The sequence below is a fragment of the Oryctolagus cuniculus genome, chromosome 10 (genome assembly GCF_051225735.1).
Source record: "Oryctolagus cuniculus isolate XC-2025 breed Fujian yellow rabbit chromosome 10, ASM5122573v1, whole genome shotgun sequence".
In the NCBI taxonomy this organism is placed as follows: Eukaryota; Metazoa; Chordata; class Mammalia; order Lagomorpha; family Leporidae; genus Oryctolagus; species Oryctolagus cuniculus.
Window position 1 is genome coordinate 87,514,588 of NC_142876.1, and position 20,438 is coordinate 87,535,025.

Below are 20,438 nucleotides of genomic sequence, written 5' to 3' on the forward strand. Positions count from 1 at the left end.
TGCTTACCATGGATGAGAAGTTTTAAGTAAAATTTTCCTTATTATAATCCTTTTATGTAGTTATATATAACATCCATTCTAAAGATAGAGAAACTGAGGCTCAGCTACATAAGGTAACACATAGAAAGTGGTGGAGCCAGAGTTGAAGTCTGATGTGTTTGGCATCAAAGCCACCTGTTGTGTGTGCAGGGGAAACAAGTTTCTTGGCCCACATCATACAATATTTCTGTATGTAAGGCAATGACCATTTCAGAGAACCAGCATCTGTGTACTTCCAGAGGGGGCTAATTCCATAGCTTCCTGTTGATTCCAAGAGGTGGCTAGTGGAAGTCACTTTCTAAGGGGTAAGCAGAGTATGTTTCACTGACTAGGACAATTTTCCAGATCACCTATATTTATATTCAGCTACTGGACACATGTTGTGTGCTGCTTCACGATGGTGTGGAAAGAAACCATGAAGTCTGATGCATCGATAGAAATGGGCTGCTCCTTTATTTTAAATCAGTGCCTCAAGTAGAAAGCATGGTGTGTTTGTTTCTCACTCAAGAGCATGATGACCGGGACTTGTTCAGGTTACCCTGTCCTCATGATATCATTGAAGACCTTGGCATTAGACTCTCATGACCTATAGGCAGAGAGCTTTTAGCTGTCACGCTGCTGTTGTGCCCCGTGCTGGTTAGGTTTGACCTTCCTGGCGAGTGCCCTGGAGGCTCTACTTGCAGAAGAAGCTGAATTGTGTGAATGATTGGTCTCTTTTCATCTAGTGGTGGTCATGGATTATGTAACTCACTGGTTACATCGCGTTGGCTCTGTACCATTGAGGACCAGTTCATGACTAAATCCTAGTTTTTATGACATTGGCATTTTTATTAATTAATTTGCATGCTTTTCATAAATACAAATTCAGAAACAGAGTGATTCTTTCCCTTCTACCCACCCTCCAACCCACACTCCTACCCCTCTTCCTCTTTGCTCTCCTGTTCCCAGTCCTGTTTTTCACTAAGATCTATTTTCACTTAACTTTATACAAAGTTTACTCTATTCTAGGTAAAGAGTTTGGCATTGGCAGTTTAACCTTATTTTTTACTTTGCTATATATGCCCATACTTCTTTTCCCTTGGCCTTCCCTCTTCATTTTTTAAAAATTAAAATTGTTTTTCTGCTTCATTGTTTTTTTTTTTTTTTGACAGGCAGAGTGGACAGTGAGAGAGAGAGACAGAGAGAAAGGTCTTCCTTTGCCGTTGGTTCACCCTCCAATGGCCGCCGCGGCCGGCGCATTGCGGCCGGCGCACCGCGCTGATCCAATGGCAGGAGCCAGGAGCCAGGTGCTTTTCCTGGTCTCCCATGGGGTGCAGGGCCCAAGCACCTGGGCCATCCTCCACTGCACTCCCTGGCCACAGCAGAGGGCTGGCCTGGAAGAGGGGCAACTGGGACAGAATCCGGCGCCCCGACCGGGACTAGAACCCGGTGTGCCGGCGCCGCTAGGCGGAGGATTAGCCTAGTGAGCCGCGGTGCCGGCCTCTGCTTCATTGTTAATTAATCCATCTTGGGTTTTACATATCCTTGTATGTCATCTTCACTGTTTTCTGAAATGAGGTAGAGGTATAAACAAAACAAGTAAAAAAGCAATTATCTACAGTTGTTTCAATATTAATAAGCATTGGAATAAAGAAACTCAAGTGTTAGGTTTGAAATAGAAATTGGAAGACTAGTTATAAATAGTGAAGCCAGACTGACTCCGAAATCACTACTTTCTGTTCATGTGCAGTCTGGTACCTTATTTCATTTATTTATCCATGCATTCATTCAAACTTTAATTTGTGATTAATGTGCCAGGTATTAAGCAAGGCGTTAGAGGAATAAATATAAAATATGGATTCTTGCCTCTTAATAATTTAAAAAATTTAACTGACAAAATTTTTATTTATTTATGGGGTATTGTGTTATGTTTCAATACATGTATATATTGAACAATATTTAATCACTGTAAACATATCTTCCATATCCTCTTTTGTCATGTATCATTTCTTGTAACTCTATTCTTCCAATTTTACATATTTTATAGGGTTCATAGTTACTATATAATTTAAACTATAAAACAGTGACTGCCATTATTCATAGTCATCATAGTCAGATAGAGTCTTAAAAAGCCATCCAGATGAGAAATAAGAATAAAATCTTGTGAAGATCATTCAGTTGAAAATTGAAAAAATTATGTCTGCATTGTTAAATTTAATGTTGAAATACTAACAGTACATAAGATTTACTGACCACTTACTATGTGCTAAGTGTTATTTCAAGTTCACATGTGTTAACTCATTTGATCTTGACAACAGCACTGTGGAACATGCTAATCCTGTTTCTATTTTAAAACTGAGGAAACTAAGGCAGAAAGAGGTTAAATACAGTGTGCAATGCCATGAGTTAGGAAGTGAAGGAGCCAAGATTCTAAGTCTGGCCATCTGCCGCCAAGGCTATGTGCTTGACTCTTATATACTGCTTCTGCTGTCTGGTTCCTGTTTAAAACAAACTAAAAATGTTTTTTTTTTTTAATGCTGGAGTTGAGATCATCATAATTTTCTGTAAATCAACATCATGATTAAATTCACAGATCTATACCCTTGTATTAAATATGGTGTTTTTGGAAGCTGATATCTTTTCATATTTTGTAGTAACTTCTTAAAAAGAGGGATCAATATATTGTAGTAAGTTATCTTTTACCTGAGTTAAAGGCTCAGACTTTGTGATCATAGAGACCTGGGTTCGAGTCCTCAATTTGACGTGTACTAACCATGTGGCTTGAGGCAATTTGCTAGATGCCTTAAAGCCTCAGTTTACCTCTCAGTAAACTAAGATAGTATCTGTCCCATGAGATAGCACAATAAAATGCTTTCCAGTGTGCTGAATAATGAGTGTTCATTATATATAAACTTTAATGTCACCGATAAAAGAAACTATAAAAGCCACAACAGTAATATAAATAGTACGATGCTATGGAGAACTTGCATGCTTATAAATCTTCCTCAAGTGACTTATATCTATGCAACAGAGATGGAGACTATGAACAGGTTGTAAATGACACCACTGAAAACTAATTGAAAAAGTTGGCAACTAGCTCTATGTCTGGCCTCAGAGAAACTCACATGCAGCCATGAAAAAGAACACTGTGGAACACTACTGACATTCATTTACTTCCGACACAGTGGGCAGAGTAAGACACAAGTGTGAGCCTGTACCTACACTTTTTTACTCAGAAACTACCAGTGACTCCAACCTTCCAGAACATAAAGTCCCATTGAGGTTCACAGGGGTTCATAATCTGGCTGCTATTCCTGCCTCTTGGACTTCAGTTCCTGCCTTCATCCATCCCCCTGTCGCATAGGCCTCCTGTGGACACTGATCAAACCCATGAAGAACACTTTCACAGACATCATTAACCTTACAACTTAGGGACTTCCAGTTTTACTTAGGAGGAAACTGAAGCCCACGCAGGTTAAATATTTTACTTATAATTAACATCTGGCTTGACTGCTGCAGCATGTTGTAAGCCTCCTGATAATTTGGAGGGCAAGATGCTTTTTGGTGTATTTTCCCTAGATAGCTTCTCTGATGTTCTCTAAATTTCCGTTCATTTGCTAATACCTAAACAATTTTCATTTCTACTGACTTCTATATTATTTAATGTTTCATTTAAAGCAAATTATGCTTTTTATATAAGCAAATTTATATTAGAAATTATACATTTACTGTCAATGTTAAACTAATATTTCCCATTGATAGAAGAAATGCTGCAAACATAAATGCTATCTAAGTAAAAAAAATAACTGGAGATGTTTGCCCATGGCTTTGGAGTATATGATGTTTGTTAGACTGGGAGATTAATGAGTGCTGTTAATGAAGTACTTTGCTGCCTTAATCAGAAGACTGGAAGTTAAATTGGCTATGGAATAGCCTTTTCCTTGCTGTTATTTTATGCCACATTAAAGGTCTGACCAAGAGCATCTTCTGTATTAGGAGAGGTGAATGCTGACACTTGGGAAGTGACTTCATTGTGATGGTGCTAGCAAGGATTCCCTTGTTCACAAATTTTACTTCTTGTCTTTATAACAGAGGTAGTACGTGCACAGGGAAGATAAATGGTTCTCATGGGACGTACATTAACCCCTTGAAGGCAGCTTCTGCTGGTGTTGCTTGTATTACTTTTTTAGGATGGAGAAGTTGCTGTTTGGAAGGGGCTTCAGTGCTTCCTAAAAGCTCTCCAGATTGTGATTTGTGTGGCTCCCTACAAAACCCTAAGCAGTCAGAGTAGGTGCTATCGGCCTCATATCACATGAGAAAATTGCAGCCAAGAAAGTTAAGCGATTTATTTGCATATGGGTCATTAAATGGTTTATAAAGGCACTCTGAGCTACTGGTCTCATTCTAAAAGAACTTTGACATGTGACCTACCTGTGTTTCTGCAACAGATGAAATATCTATTCATTGAACTGGGAAACTGCTTCCTTGCCACAGGGAGTAGCCTGGCTCTGTGTTGGCTGAGTGGTTTATTTCCATTTGATTTGGTGGAGGTATTTTGTTGCCCTCACTTCTCATAAGTTACTGTTAGCAAACTCATTTTTAAATGAATGTCATTCTGTTAGCATAATAAAGTTGCTACTCCTGGATCACATTCAAGAGGGAGTCATTTTTGGTGAGAGTACTTTGTATTTCAGAACCAGGTGAACTTGCCTCCATCTTTCTCTGATATTGAAAACTACAATAAATTATTCCATTTCTATAACTATGAACAAGTATTTCCAACACTGTATTTCAATCTAATGACTGTATTGAGCCTATCTGTTATCTTTGCTATGTTTTCTGTTGTTGATACTTATATCAAGAGCCTATACCAGAAAATGAACTGTCCAAAGAGCCATTCTTATCTTCAGTGGTAGTGGATTGACTTTGGTAATTTAACTTCCAGAAATCCCAGAATGAAATTATGAGTCAGGAAATATAGAAACAAAATAGTAAGACAGTAGCTCAGAGAAGAGGGGTTGGCACAGGAAGAGAGAAGAGCTTAGCAGTGGCTAACAGAACAACTCACTGTTCTGTCCAGTTAGTTTTTTTCCCACTATTCCATCTGAAGTACTCACCATACTGATACTAGGATGTCATACTGATAGCAAGATCACTTGTTTGTTACAATAGATGTGTGAGGGTGAAGATATTATATCCATTTTACAGAAGAGAAAAGGGGAGGCAAGAAGTTAAGTGATACACCCAAATTGTCACAAGTAGCTGAGACTTGAATTCAGGAAACTGGGCTCCTTAGAGACTGGGCTTCCTTATGCCCACATTTTCTGAAGTTTGGGTTGCCTGCCATGGCAGGAACAGAGAAACAGCAATAGAAAACACTGAGCTACACCAAGACAAACACACTCTTCTTTCACATTTTTCTTGTAATCTGAGCAGTAAAGGGGAGACTCACTTAAGGGTTAATCTGTCTAATGCTTATTTAACAAATTCTAATGCCTTCCTTTAACAATGTTTGATTATGTGTGTGTGTGTGTGTGTGTGAGAGAGAGAGAGAGAGAGAGAGAGAGAGAAAGAGAAAGAGAAAGAGAAAGAGAAAGAGAAAGAGAAAGAGAAAGACAGAGAGAGAGAATATGCAAGTAAGCAAGTGAGAGTGCTCCCAGTCAGTAGTTCACTCCCCAGAGGCCCTCAGTAGCCATAGCAGAGCAGGGGCTAAAGCTGGAACCAGCAAGTAAATCCAAGAACCCGACCAATTGATCCTCCATTGCTGCCTCCCTTGGTCTCCAGTAGCGGGATGTTGGAATCAGCAGCAGGAACTGGGAACACAATCCCTAGACTCTGATGTGGGATGTGTGAATGTGTGCGTTTTATCCACTGGACTAAACACTTGTTTTTGTCTTCCTTTTTGTCAGGAAAAATTGCCCTCAGGCTCAGAGCCTTCCGGCAAGCAATGATACCTACCTGGGATATTTCTCATTGCTTCACTTCTGTGTTTTTCTTCTTATTATGTCAAATACTGCTGGATTTCTCTATTAATGGTATAGGGTTTTATTAAAAAGGTGTATTTTGTTTAAGAAAGTGGCTTAAAGAAAAACAATCAATCATTTGTGGTTCAGGTGATAGGAACATGGAGTAAGAATGCCTGAAGTTTGGAAACAGCTGCATGATACCATTCTAGGATAAGGACGCAGATCCAAACCCAGTTTAACAGAAATCTGCAAGTCACATATGTTGCTTTAAGTTTTATAGTTGGCACATTACAAAGAGTCACATGCTGTTAATGCTACCCCATTGTACAGTTCTTCTCAAATTCACAATTAACAGAGTCACAACTCTATCCATGATCACATGATAGTGATGTCTCTTCTGCTGCTTTGGGTCATTGATGCACTTTGCTTTGGTATTTTGCTCTGAGATGGTCCCAGAAGCCTTCCATCAGCTTAGCTTTGCCAAAGCCAACATGCCTCTCACGTGCCTCTTTGAACCTGTAAGATCCAATAGGTGAGTCAGATAGTTGGTCAATTCATTGCCTCAGTGGTCTGGTGGAGGTCTGGAGTATTGGCAGCCCAAGGAAGGAGATAATCCCAGGGCAAAGGGAGAAAGGCTAACTTACTGCTCTGTTCACACAATGTGACAGGTACAGAGGGATAAAATATGGAGCCCCTTGTTTGCAGGGCTGGCTAGCATGATGTAATCAGAGGGGAACAGGAACACAGAGGGGAACAGGAAAGGAAGAGGAAGGAGAAGAGAAAGGAGATGAGGAAGGAACAGAGGGGGAGGGGGAGAGGAAGGTCTGAGACAAGAAGGAAGAAGGAGAAGAGAAGGTAGGAGTGGAGAAGAAGCAGAGAGGGAGGGGGTAGGAGGAGAGAGTGGAGGAGGAGGCAGTGTCTGAAGGAGAGAACGAGGAAGGAAAAATAGAGACATCAGAGTTCCCACCCCCACTGGGCATGTATCACATCCAGAGTTGTGCTGTATGAGCTATATGCACCATTTCATCTTCACACCAACTCTGTGACACAGATATTACTACGATTTTTGTCTTATTAACAAGAAAACAGGAACCCAATTTCTAGAGGTCAATCATTAAGTTAGACTAGGTTGGAGTTTTCAGTCCTAGGAGGCCCATTTCCTCTCTTCCTGACATTGAATGTTCTTGGACAAATCCCATCAATCCCCTAGACTTGAGAATCCCTAAGACAAATCCCAAGTAAAAGTGGCCAGAGCCTGTTAGGGGAGCTCTAGTCTGTCTGAAAAGCCAGTGCTTGACCGTCAAATGCCCGAAGGGAATTCACATGGGCTGAGAGTGGTCAGCTTAGCAAGTCTGTTCATCTTTGATAGAGAGGAGAACCACAAAGTCAGAAAGTCCCTCAGCATAGGCAGATGGACAGCTCCACGGAGTCGTGGACATGAGTCCTTTGATTTTGGAGACAACTCCTTCCTCTGTTTATTTGATGACTAACTTAAAGCTAACGAGCCAAGGACTGGGGGTACCAGCTAATTCATTGGTGCAGCACTTAAGTGGGAAAGCCAACCCGTGGGCCTCTGCTTCACACCCCACATCAGCTTTTCTTCTTTTTTAAGTATTTATTTATTTGAAAGGCAGAGAGACAGAGAATCAGAGAGAGACAGAGAGATTTCAAATCCGCTGGTTAATTTCCAAATTGCTGCAACACTGGGGACTAGGCCAATCCAAAACCAGGAGCCAGGAACTCCATTGAGTCTCCCACATGGGTGGCAGGAACCTAGATGCTTGCACCCTTATCTGCTGCCAGCCAGGTGCACTAGCAAGAAGCTTAATTATTAGTGTAGTTAAAAGTTAAAAAAAATTATTAGTGTAGCTGGGAGTCAAACGAGATGCTCCAATACAGGATGCAGACTTCCCAAGCAACAGTTCCACTAGCTGTGCCACAATGTTCACCCCTCCACATAATTCTTCTAACACCAAAGGGAAAGAGGCTCCACATTTATCCCTCCACAAAGGGTCGCTGTGCCTCCTTCAAGTGGTTTTTTTCCTGACCCCAGCCAGACTTCTGTGTAGGCAAGAGTGCCACAAAACCAGCTACCCAGACATTCCATGTCATTAGTGGTCATTGTTCTTATTCTGTGATTAATTTATGGGATGAGCAGTTGCTGTGCAGTTCGTTGTGACCCCCTGAAGAAGATGACGAGGGTGGCGCAGTGCTAATGTGATGATGCCGATGGAGCCGCTTACACTCAGAGAACACCTATTCATGCTTCACATCTATTTGCTTAGTTATTTTCCCAACAACCCTGTTGGGGTAGGTACTATTATTAGGCCACTTTGCAGGTGGGGTTAAATTACTTACACCTAGTTTGAAAGATACAGTTCCAGGATTTGAAGCTAGGGAATTTGGTTTCAGAATCTGTATGCGGAACTATTTTAAAAGCACTCTGCTGCTTTTAGAGGGCTGTGATTTTATTGACTCATAACAAAAATTAAGTATTAATGTTAATATTTGTGACTATCATTTATGGAGCAGTTATTAAGATTCAGACACTATGCATTCCATATATTATTCATTTAGTTCCCACAGTAATATTCTGAAATGGCTCTTTTTTTAAAAAATGTTTATTTTTAAAAGTTATTTGGAAGAGTTAGAGAGCAGGGGAGACAGAGATCTTCGATCCACTGGTTCATTCCTCAAATGGCTGCAATGGCCAGGGCTGGGCCAGGCCAAAGCCAGAAGCCAGGAGCTTCTTCTGGGTCTCCCACATGGATTCAGGGTCCCAGTGCTTGGGTCATCTTACACTGCTGTCCCAGGCATATTAGCCATGAGCTGGATCAGAAATGAAGCAGCCAGGACTCAAACTGGCACCCAGATGGTATGCCCGTGTTGTAGGCAGCAGCTTTCCCTGCTATGCCACAGCACTGGTCCCAAGATGGCTCTTATTGACCCAACTTTACAGATGAGGAAGTCAAGGTTCATAAAGATTAAGTGATTCCCTATTGATTTCAGAGTTACTAAGTCACTCAAGTTTGGTTGTGGCTAAAGTTTGTTGAGTTCCTAATAGTGTGTTTCTTACTGGAAGGTAAAATACTTGGCTTCCATCCCAGCTTGAATGGGTGTCCATTATGTGAGTGGTGTGATGTCAGGCTGCTTTACCTGTTTGAATTATTTCATTTGATACAAAAACTCTGTTTAGTAGCTCCTAATTTTTTAAATTTCACCAATGTGGAATGGGAAGTTCACAGCAATTAATTACAGAGAGGGCCTGGATACCAAACTTGGTTCTGTTTGACTCCAAATCCCATTGACTTGTTCACTGTCCGTTGTTGTCTCTGTCCTTTTTCCCAATCATCTAGTCAACTAGTATTGTGTTCCCACTCACTACAGGCTGGTTGCCATTCTACAAATGGTGCAAGGGCAGTAGGATACCAGCTGACGATCTGTTCCGGCTCACAAATGGTTTACGCCTTGTCATTGTCTGGGCTGTTCTGTGCTATAATGGTAACAAACATAATTGTCACGTTCTCAATCAGGATTCTTCAAAAAAAGAGAGGGGCATTGGGTGCTGATATTCTCTTCCAAGGGCTCAGGACTAATCAGTCTTGTTGTTTGATGTGTGAAGGATCTGACTTAGGCTTGAGAATCAATGTAGGATTTAATTTCTTTCCTTTAAGTTAAACTTGTGATTGACATCCTGTGCTTTTTGTTTTCTACACTGTTCCCAGATAACTTTATCAATTGATCTGTGATTGTTCAGTGGTGGAACTAAGAGTTCCTAATTCTTAAATTATTTTTGTGTGTGAAAATAAGACCAAAAAAAAGACCTTTTGCATATCTCCTGTTAGTCGAGTCATAGGCAACTGATTTCATAATCTTGGTGCAAGAGGGAAGTATTTCTGGCTCTCTGGCCACTCAGAATAGATGCAAAGTTCTCACTGGATTTCTGCAGTGCTATTGTAAATTACGAGGTAAAAACACTCTTGAGGCTGGCTAATCCTCCGCCTGCGGCGCCAGCACTCCGGGGTTCTAGTCCCAGTTGGGGCACTGGTTCTGTCCCAGTTGCTCCTCTTCCAGTCCAGCTCTCTGCTGTGGCCTGGGAAGGCAGTGGAGGATGGCCCAAGCGCTTGGGCCCTGCACCCACATGGGAGACCAGGAGGAAACACCCGGCTCCTGGCTTCGGATCGGCGCAGTGCACTGGCTGTAGTGGCGATTTGGGGGGTGAACCAATGGAAGGAAGATCTTTCTCTCTCTCTCTCTCTCACTGTCTAACTCTGCCTGTCAAAAAAACAAACAAACAAACAAACAAACAAACAAAAAATACTCTTGAATACCTGAGATTTGGTTCTCAAGTGCTCCTTCCTAACCTCTTCATTACCAATAGCACAGACCTTTCAAAACAAGTTAATAGTAATGTTAGCAAATTAATAGCTATGGAAATAAATTAATGGTACTGGTAGAAGTATTATGATCAATAGATACTATTAAGTCAGGTCTGACCATGGGGTAGGCACTGTGCTAAGTCCTTTACATACATGATTTCACTTAATATTCACATAAAATGTGTGAGGTAGGCCTTATTACAGGTAGGCTCTGAGCAAAGAAAGTATCGTAGTGGTTAATTCTATAGTCCTTGGAATCAGGTAGCCCTGAGTTCGAATTTCAGTTCTTAGTGCTCAAAATGTATCTAGCCTCAGTTTCTCAATTTTTTTTAAAAAAATGGTCATAATGATATCCATTTCATAAGGTTTCTGCCAAGAATAAAAGAATTAATGTAGTAAAATGCTTAATATAGCACCTGAAAGTTCACTTTTATAATTGGTCTTGATGCAGGAAAAATTCCTCTCTATATATAAGTGAAATACAATATATAAGTGAAAATACAATATATAAGTGAAAATATAATGCAGACAAATGTGTTTACATTATATAGTTGGTCTAGGCAGTCAGATGAATCAGATGCATTCATCCATTCATTGAAAAAATAACTACGTAGAACCTACTAGGTGGTAGGTGTTGGGAATATAGTAGTTAAGAAGAACAGTCTTTCTAGTGGAGGAGAACAATCTTAAATAATAACAGAAAAAAAGTGTAATTGCAAATGGTGGTGATAACTTTAACTTTGCAGGAAAAAGATTTGGTGTTCTGAAAACAAAAGAAATACATGAGTAGCACTGACCTGCTTAGGGAGACAGGAGAAGTTAGACCTAATTGAATCTAGGTTTTTAATTTGGCTCTTGCATGACTCTTAAAGCAGATTCATGTTGAATGATAAATATAATATAAAATGGATCATCTGGAAGGCCTATGAATGCCTGGGAGAGCATGTTGGGCTCTTATGTACTACTGGCTGGCTCCATGCCTATGGAGGATGCATATTGGTACTGGATCTGTCAGGACCAAAGGGTATTTCTTGGGTTACACTGCTAGCAGAGGCAGCTATCAGTGTGAGGAGAAGACTGCTTGCTTCTTAGGAACGTGGGTGGCTTGCACAGATTCTGAGACTATCAGTGCTCTGCACTTGTCCACTTATAAGCCTCCCTCTCTTACAAAGCTAAGCAATTAACAAAGTGTATCCAGAGGGTAAAGAGAACTAGGATGGATCTGTTCACACATCTAAATGTTGGCAGCATATTCTTCCCTTTCTGGATCCTAGCAGTTTGCGAGTTCTGGGAAGTAACCAGTGTTAAGTGTTTCTAGGAAAGTTGTTAGCCTATAGAGGAAACAGCACCCTTTCCAAAAAATCCTGGTCATTGGTTTGGATAAACCATCATTAAATACAGAAATAAGTAATAAGCCCAAGATCCTAGTCCAGAGATTAGATACCCTAAAAGTAACTGAGCAAATATTATATGTATAGAATTAGTCAAAGATGAATCTGGAAAATTGGGGATGCTTATTAAACATCCTATCAATCCTTCTTAGTTTTAAATTTTTTAACACTTTAAAAATATTTTTGGTCTGCCATTGGGCAAGATAGGTGAAAATGTAGAGATTTAGATAATTAACCAGCCGCCTTGTTTACTTGTCACACAACATCTGGACATAAACATAGCTGGAAAACACCAGATGTCAAGCAGCATCTCTTGTAGATGAAACATCTGGAGGAAGGGGAGCATGCAGGAGACACAGTGAGACGATCACTGGCAGAAGCAGCTGGGACTGAACTGCATCTCCCACAGGTGCTCTGGACAACAATGCTTTCTCACTGTGGGGATAAAACTCTCCCTCCACAACCCAGACACACGCATCTTAGAATTTGCGTATATGTATGTGTATCACACACATACCTACAAACAACAGCAGACAGTAGAGACATGGGTGATAAAGATATTTGAAAAGTTATTTCTGAACTTGCTTAATTTTTTTAAGTTGCTCCATCACTAACTTATATGTGAAAACAGCCATGCTGTATGGGAAATTATTTCAAGTAAGCCACACCAAGGAATTTCGACTCAGAAAATGCTGGCGGGCCTTTCATGGGTCGCCTTTTAAACCAATCAGCTCCTTTCTGAACTCTGCTGTATGTTCTTTGGCCATCATCTTCCTGAAACCAGGGGGAAAAATGCATGTCTTCCTTCCCCAGAATTACACAATATGAGAGTGGGAAGGAACTGCTGAGAGAAACTCAGGCTGTCAAATACTCCTTTGAAAACATAATCCTATTATTTATTACCTTACTATTCTACACTACTGGTATCTCCCACATAGAACATGAAAGATTTGATATGCATGGCCAGACTTTATGCAATTAAGTCAACCTGACCGTGGTTTTTGAAATTTTCTGGACTTCAGTGTTTGCATCTGTAACATAGAAAGAAGTGCTTCCCTTTCAGGGCTGTTGGGAGGATTAACATCAAGTAAAAGTGTTGAGCATGGAGATATCAAAATACCTGAAATGCTTACATTTCTGCCTTGATGGTAGTGATGATGATGGGAAAGATAATGCAGTCTTCAAGTGACATGGCTGGATTTGGTCAACCACAATTGACCATGACTTTAGCTGAGTTATTTTTTTTCAAACTGTATCCTGACATTCCTTTGAAAATAGAATCATTCTGCTGAGGTTACATAAATATAGTCAAAACCTTGCCGACTCAGTCAAAAGTGTTGAATCACTGGGTCTTTATAGATAGAGCTTCAGACCTGTTGGGCAGTAACCAAACATCTAAGTGTTGCAATGTCTGATTGGAAAAAACTTTGGATAGTTGTGTAAAGACTTGTAAGACCGTTTGAAGAAGTTCTGCCTGGGATAATGAACCACTGACAGATCAATGAGTGCCTTAATCACAGTGCTGCATATCATGGCTCTTCTTTGGGGATAGGACTCTCCATCATCTGTGTTGCTAGTGTAGAGCCAAATGCCAGCTGTTAGAATCTTAGGTATATCCACTGAAGGGAAGAAGATAGCAAAGAGACTTTATGTTTTGTGGAGATGCCAAAAGGTAAAAGTCATTTGGGTCTCAAAAATTGACAGGTTTCCTAGATTAAAGCCAAGACAGAAGAAACTCATAATGCAAAGAGAAGAGAATTTAATGGCTGGAGAATAGAGAAGGAAGGTTTGTTAAAAATGCACTTTTATTATTTTTCTTTATGTCTACTTTTTCTCCTCCACATGCCCTTTAAGGAACTGAGAAATTCTGGCATGATTTTAGAAGAGCTGTACTTTACTGGATTTGACCTTTGGCAATTATAAGGAACTTTCTGTTTAGGAGAATGATTATGATTGTGTCACTCTTCCCCTCCCCCACCCCCAACTAACTTTTTTTTCTTTGCAAATGAGCAAGTGGCATTAACACACAGTTAGGTTCATGAAAAGAGCTGCTATTTTTCAAGCCTTCCTTCTGCCTTTCTAGAATTGAAGACCCATTATTCTGTCATGTATCAAACCCATCTGTCAGCCTGCAACAGATGGTTAAAATGAAGAACTTCTAAAATACCAAGGAGGAAATTATGTTGTGCTTTCACATCCACAGCTCCAGTTCAGCCTGACTTCAGAATATTCCTTTGCCACTTCCCCACTCATCATATGAAGTAAAAGTGAGGGAAAATACTGCATTTGAATTACAAATGAGGAGACATTTCTCAGAAAGGTGACTATTGGCTTCATAAATGTCTTTATTCTCAAGGAAGGACTTGGGTTCGAGTGTCAGTTACACTACCTCTTAGCAGCATAGCATTTGGCAGTTTATTTTAGCTCATCAGCTTTTATTTGGTCAGGTGAAAGAGAAGAGAATTAATAACTCACATGGATTATAAAGGAATGGATGATCTTGTGGGGATAGGACTTAGAAGTAGGCACCTAATATATGATAGACACTGTTATTTTCACCATCAGTTCTCCCCTTCTGTTCTTAGTCTCTGATTCCCACAAGTTTATTACAGATCAAAGCTTCTATGTCTTTGGCACGCAAGATTTGAACAGGTGCCTAAGGCCAGAAGGTAGGCAGACACGAGACAGCGAGAAGTTGTGGATGAGGTAGAGTCTGTCGATTTCTCTGCAACATGTGGTGTACACAGAGTGTCACCCAGGAAGTGTTGTGTTGTTACTGTTGTTGTTTGGAGTGTGTGAGGGGAAAACACAGGGAGTCAATAATACTGCCTTTTAGGAGCATGCATGCTTTCTGAAAACCTGAGAGTACCAGGAACTTGAGCTCAAACCCTTCCAAAGAGAGTGAGGACATGATTCCTTGATTTTTATTTCAATTTGGATGGAATAAATATTTGTGATTTTTACTCTGTCTAGGCATAAGTATGAATTAAATCGTAACTTCTGTTTCATCCTTTATTTAGCTGACTACTTATTTTTGTCACTTCTATGATATTTCCAATACTTAAGTGGTAGAATTTTGCACTCACAGTACTTCAGTAGTAGGGATTTGGGGGAGTACAGGCTCCCTCTCCCCAGTGTTATTTTGTAAGTGCAGATGTCTGTGATAGGAGATAGCAGCTAATCTGAATGTTTTGAGAAGCAAGGTGTGTTCCAGAGAAGGGCTTTGCAACTTAATGTGTCACACAACCTTTAGGCATCTTGTCAAGAAACAGATTCTGATCCGGTAGGTCTGGAACAGGATCTGGGAGTCTGTTTCGAATAAGCTTCCAAGGGATGCCAGTGCTGCTTTTCCATGGACAAACTCTGGGAAGCAGGTCTTAGCCAGGGAGGAAATTTCTTCATTAGAAACTTCCCAATCTGCTCCTGCATCCACTGCTGTCTACCACCCTACTCTCAGAACAGCTTCCCCATGCACTTGCCTACGTTGCCATTCTGTTGTCATAATGGCAGGTCTTATTTTTCCAGCTCAGTTTTAAAATAACTAACTTTTGAAAAATACTTATTGGGTAATTTCTATGTGTCAGGCACTATACTGAGTGTTTGCATGAGTTAACAGCAGCTACTTTAAGTCTGATTTAATTCTTGGTGATGTAATAGAGACTAATAGGGTGGGGTCTTCAAAAAGCTAAGAGAAACACATATTATGAAAAAACAATGCAGTAATTTCAAAGTTTTTCTTTTGGTACCAAAATCATCTGACCTTTTCCTTCCAGTTTCTCATGAATTTTTGAGTGTACTTGCATGATGGGAGTGAGTCAGAGAGAGGTTCAGTAAAATTGCCCAGGGTCTCCTAGCTTTCAGTGGCAAAAGCAAGGAACAAATGAAATCGCACTCCACAGTCTGGGTCCCCGACCAGGAAGGATTTGCTCAGAGTTGTGCTTTTTATGGGAGATTGTATCAATGTATTCTCTTTTTTAAAGGTATTTTCTTTTATTTTATTTTGACAGGCAGAGTGGACAGTGAGAGAGAGAGAGACAGAGAAAGGTCTTCCTTTTGCCGTTGGTTCACCCTCCAATGGCTGCTGCAGCCGGCGCGCTGTGGCCGGTGCACCGCGCCTATCCGAAGGCAGGAGCCAGGTGCTTATCCTGGTCTCCCATGCGGGTGCAGGGCCCAAGTACTTGGGCCATCCTCCACTGCACTCCCTGGCCACAGCAGAGAGCTGGCCTGGAAGAGGGTCAACCGGGACAGAATCCGGTGCCCCTACCAGGACTAGAACCCTGTGTGCTGGCGCCGCAAGGCGGAGGATTAGCCTACTGAGCTGCGGTGCTGGCTGCGTCAATGTATTATTATAACTCCTAAACACATATTCCAGTGGTATATTTAATCAATACAAGCAGTAAAAATATTTTTTAAAGAATATATAAATGTGTATTTATACATATATGCCATTTTAATATTTTTTTTCCTACTAATTGGCTGCTTAATGAAACCTGTGGAGCTGCATATTAGGGAATTAGGACAACCATTATCAGACAAAAGTCCAAAAATAGGCACTTAGCAAAACTGATGATTATTAGAATCTGGTCATGAGTAGTTATGCTATGGGAGCATCATTGGACCCATGTTATATTAAAATCTGTTACAATGAGATCTCATTATATGCCATATTGTATCCTGTTGATGAGGGGAAGAAATGAGTTGCTAAAAAAGTAAAGGTTCTGAATCAAATGTTTTTTGTTAGAGGACCCTGCTTTCACACTTTCACAGACACTTGCTGAAGATGTCATAATCTTGTACCATTTTGCAAAGCTGCCCCCTGTTAAGTGCTGCTCATCATATCATTCCAGTTTTAAAAATAATGTTCACCATACCTAAAAGGAAACCATAGAGAAAATGTGTTTCAGAGCACAAAGAAAGCTTCATCCCACTCAAAAGGTAAGTGTGTAGTACTGTGGTTCCATGTTTCATGAACCACACCCATGTGGTTGAAGGCAAGCAGTATGGCCTGTCCTGGAAAACACCGGGGAACAAACATTTCACAAGCACTGCTCTTTGTTTTTGTTTTGTTTTGTTTTAAAGGAGTTTTTTTTTTTTTGATTTTTATTTATTTATTTGACAAGTAGAGTTACAGACAGTGAGAGAGAGAGAGAGACAGAGAGAAAGGTCTTCCTTCTGTTGGTTCACTCCCCAAATGGCCACAATGGCTGGAGCTATGCCGATTTGAAGCCAGGAGCCAGGTGCTTCTTCCTGGTCTCCCACGTGGGTGCAGGGGCCCAAGCACTTGGGCCATCCTCCACTGCCTTCCCAGGCCACAGTAGAGAGCTGGACTGGAAGAGGAGCAACCAGGACTAGGACCTGCGCCCATATGGGATGCCGGCGCCGCAGGCCCAAGCACTGCTCTTTGTTTGGAAGAGTTTGAGAGAACAGGAAAGCTACCTCATCGTACCTATTAAAGTAATGGCTTAAATTAAAAAAGAAATCCACACTGGTAACAAAAGTAACCTTTAAAAATGTGTTGGAAATGTAGGAGAGTTGGATCACAAGTAGTGATAGGTTCTAAAATATTTTTTTGCAATAAAAATATTCCCTAAGTATGAAAATAAACCTTGACAGGCTTTTGAGGTTTCCTGTAGCAGGCAGTGTCTTGGCCTTTTGTGCATGCGTTAGGCTGTTGGCTTGTTTTTATGACTATGTTGTATGAAGCCTGAACATCTTCAGAGGTCAGAGTTTGGTGAAGATGCCCTTATTCCACCTCAGAAGGTCTGAGTTTGATACTGGTTCCAGCTCCCTGTTAATACAGATACTAGGAAGCAGCAGGTGATGGCTCAACTAACAGGGCTGTTGGCACCCCTGTGGGAAACCTGGATTGAGTTCCCAGCTTTTGGTTTAGCCTGGTCCACATGAGTCCTCTGTGAGCATCTGGTGAGTGAGCCAGGCAATGGGAGCTCTCTCTGTCAAAGATTCTCCCGTTGTAAGAATCATGTGGGGGCTGAGAAATGGCTGCATACGTCTGTGCTTATGTAGGCTGGGATTTTTTTTTTCTCGTCTGCATTTTTTTGTGTATCTGTATTTTGTTAGTCTTTTCTTTTTAGATAAATACAGATCTTTGATTGTATGTCAAGTGACTATACAATGCACCCACTCTCTTACTGATTTACAATGGCCATGAATTTCTTGGTTGGTTGGTTTTGAGTGGCAATCCCCTCACTCTGCCTTTCCTAAAGATTCAATATAAAGCTTCTACACCTAGTGTCAATCTGGAGCCAAGGGTGGCTGGGTCAGCTTTTCTAGTGCTGTACTAGCTTTTCTGGCTCCACTTAGGACAACAGTAGAAAATATCCCTGGAGGGTCAGTTCTTTGCCATTGCCCCATCTCTTTAGTTTCTGCCCTTTAAAATGGCAGTAGAGCATAGAAGTTACCAGCCACAGTTCTAAGTTCTTGAATCATCATTGACAGTTAATGACTTTAGCCAGGGTCTCTATACTCTGTCAACCCTAATTTCCTCACCTGTTAAATGGGGGATAAACCTCATCTCGCAAACCTGTTACAAGGACTAAATGTGATAGAATATAGGAAGCATTAATTACATGCCTCTCATATGATCAGTACCCAATCAGTATTACGTATTTGACAACAGTGAATTCTGAAAGCAGATCCCTGGCAGCAGAGACAGTCTTTCTGGAAGTGAGGCTGCTGGATATGTTGGATGGGAAGTCATTTATTGCAATAGGAAAAACCCAGTGGCTTTCAGAGACTGATGTAGCAGCAGCTAAGTCCCCCTAGTTATTCACCACGTTAATCAAGGGTGACATGTGTATTAGATTATTGCTTCTGCTGCCTGGTGAGGTGGCAGCTAGCTGCCCAGCTGAATCGCTTCCTTTGAGAAGTTTGTCCTGCACCGTGTGCCTGGCTTTCACTGGTATTTCTTCCCACTCTGTTAGGAAATCTATACTGTCATTTAACTCCCACAGGCCATGCCTGCTTTGATTTGTACTACTGTGAGCAGAGAATAGTTATTAAAGTGTTTTTCTGAGTCACAGTTTTAGTTGCTGCAGGGCACTTAATTCCATGCATTTTGGCAAAGAAATGCAATCATTCCAGTCATTCCCAGGGTTGCTGTTGTGTTTGCTGAATCACCTGTATTTTTACCAACACACACATATTTTCTGCGAGATAAGTAGAGATTTCTCAAAACTTTGAGTTCTAGTCTAATGAGGTTCGGATGAACTTTGTTCATAAAAAGAAGTAATGAAATAGAGAACTTTCTCTAATACTGGCCAACTTTTTTGTTTCTAGCCATAAAATAGCTGTGAGGATTAATTTTACTTTAGCCATTAGAGAGCTTTTAGCTCAATTGGGTCATATAATAGCTATTTATAAGCATGAGTGAGAAGGCCTTTCAAATGAAAATTCATAATTCATTTTTAATATTTTTAAAATGGAAGAATCCTTCCTCCCAGTGCCTGGCACTCACAACTAAAGAGAAACAGCAGAATATCTTTCTCAAAATGATAGTAGCAATTTTTTCTCTCTGGTTTGTTTTTATGGTAACTAGATGTGAGGAGCCAATCTCCAAAGCAATTTGAAATGACTTAGGCACTTCAAGTGAGAGAGCACTGGGAAAATTAGATAATGCAGTACATTAAAAAAAATACACCAAAAAGAAACAGGAAACATCACCAATCGTTCATCTTCCACCACATGTCAAGGGAGATTCTCAACACTGAAAATACAGTAATGGACAAAAGCAAACAAAAGTCCCTGCACCCACAATGGACTTCCTTGTGGAGGAGACAGACAGCTAATGAGACAACAAGTGAAATACACAGTGGCTCAGACAATGGTGAATGGGGTAGGGCAGGGCTGGGGAATGGGGACAAAAAGATGAACCGTGTATGCCGAGCAGGGAGAGGCTAGAGGGTCCAGACAGGGCAGTCAGGCCAACTTTGCTTGAGGGTGGCTTTCAAGTAAAGACCTGAAGAAAAGGAAGCCAGATATATAGAAACCAGGGAAAGAGCCTTATGAACAGATGGAAGAGCCAGCACAAGGGTTCTGACATGGGAATGAGCTGATAGCTTTATTTGTCTAGAAAAAGGCAAGACTTACGTGCTTTTAGAGACCCTCATAGATGAGAAAACAGACACGTAGTATCTCTGGGAAATTAGATTTGAGGGAAGGAGGCAAAAGGTAGATGAGTAGTAGATTGTGGTTGCATTGTGTTTTATTTAGTTTTTTTAATTTTTTTTTATTTATTTGACAAGCAGAGTTAGAGAGGGAGACACACAGAGAGAGGTCTTCCACTGCTGGTTCACTTCCCAAATGGCCACAATGGCTGGAGTTGAGCAGATCTGCAGCTAGGAGCCAGAGCTTCTTCTGGTCTCCCATGCGGGGGCAGAGGCCCAAGGACTTAGGCCATCTTCCATTGCTTTCCCAGGCCATAGTAGAGAGCGGGATCAGAAGAGGAGCAGTAAGGACTAGAACTGGTGCCCAAATGGGATGCCAGCAACGCAGGTGGAGGCTTGGCCTACTGCGTCATGGTGCCAACCCTGTGGTTGCATTTTAAACAAGAGGTGATGGTAGTCCGAATTAGGACAGTAACATTTGGATTCAAGGAAGAGATGATAATCAGATAGATTTGGTGAGATTTAGTGAAAGGTTTGACTTAGCATCAAGGAGGAGGTGTC

General features: G+C 41.0%; 1 protein-coding gene and 1 long non-coding RNA gene across 4 annotated transcripts in view; one reads left to right on the forward strand and one right to left on the reverse strand.

Moving 5' to 3' along the window:
* The window catches only part of LOC127486064 (uncharacterized), a 54,271-nt gene that overhangs the window by 15,917 nt on the left and 17,916 nt on the right, over positions 1 to 20,438 (forward strand). The window lies entirely within an intron of this gene.
* The window catches only part of SYNPR (synaptoporin), a 358,350-nt gene that overhangs the window by 10,626 nt on the left and 327,286 nt on the right, over positions 1 to 20,438 (reverse strand). The gene's annotated exons all lie outside the window — the stretch shown is intronic.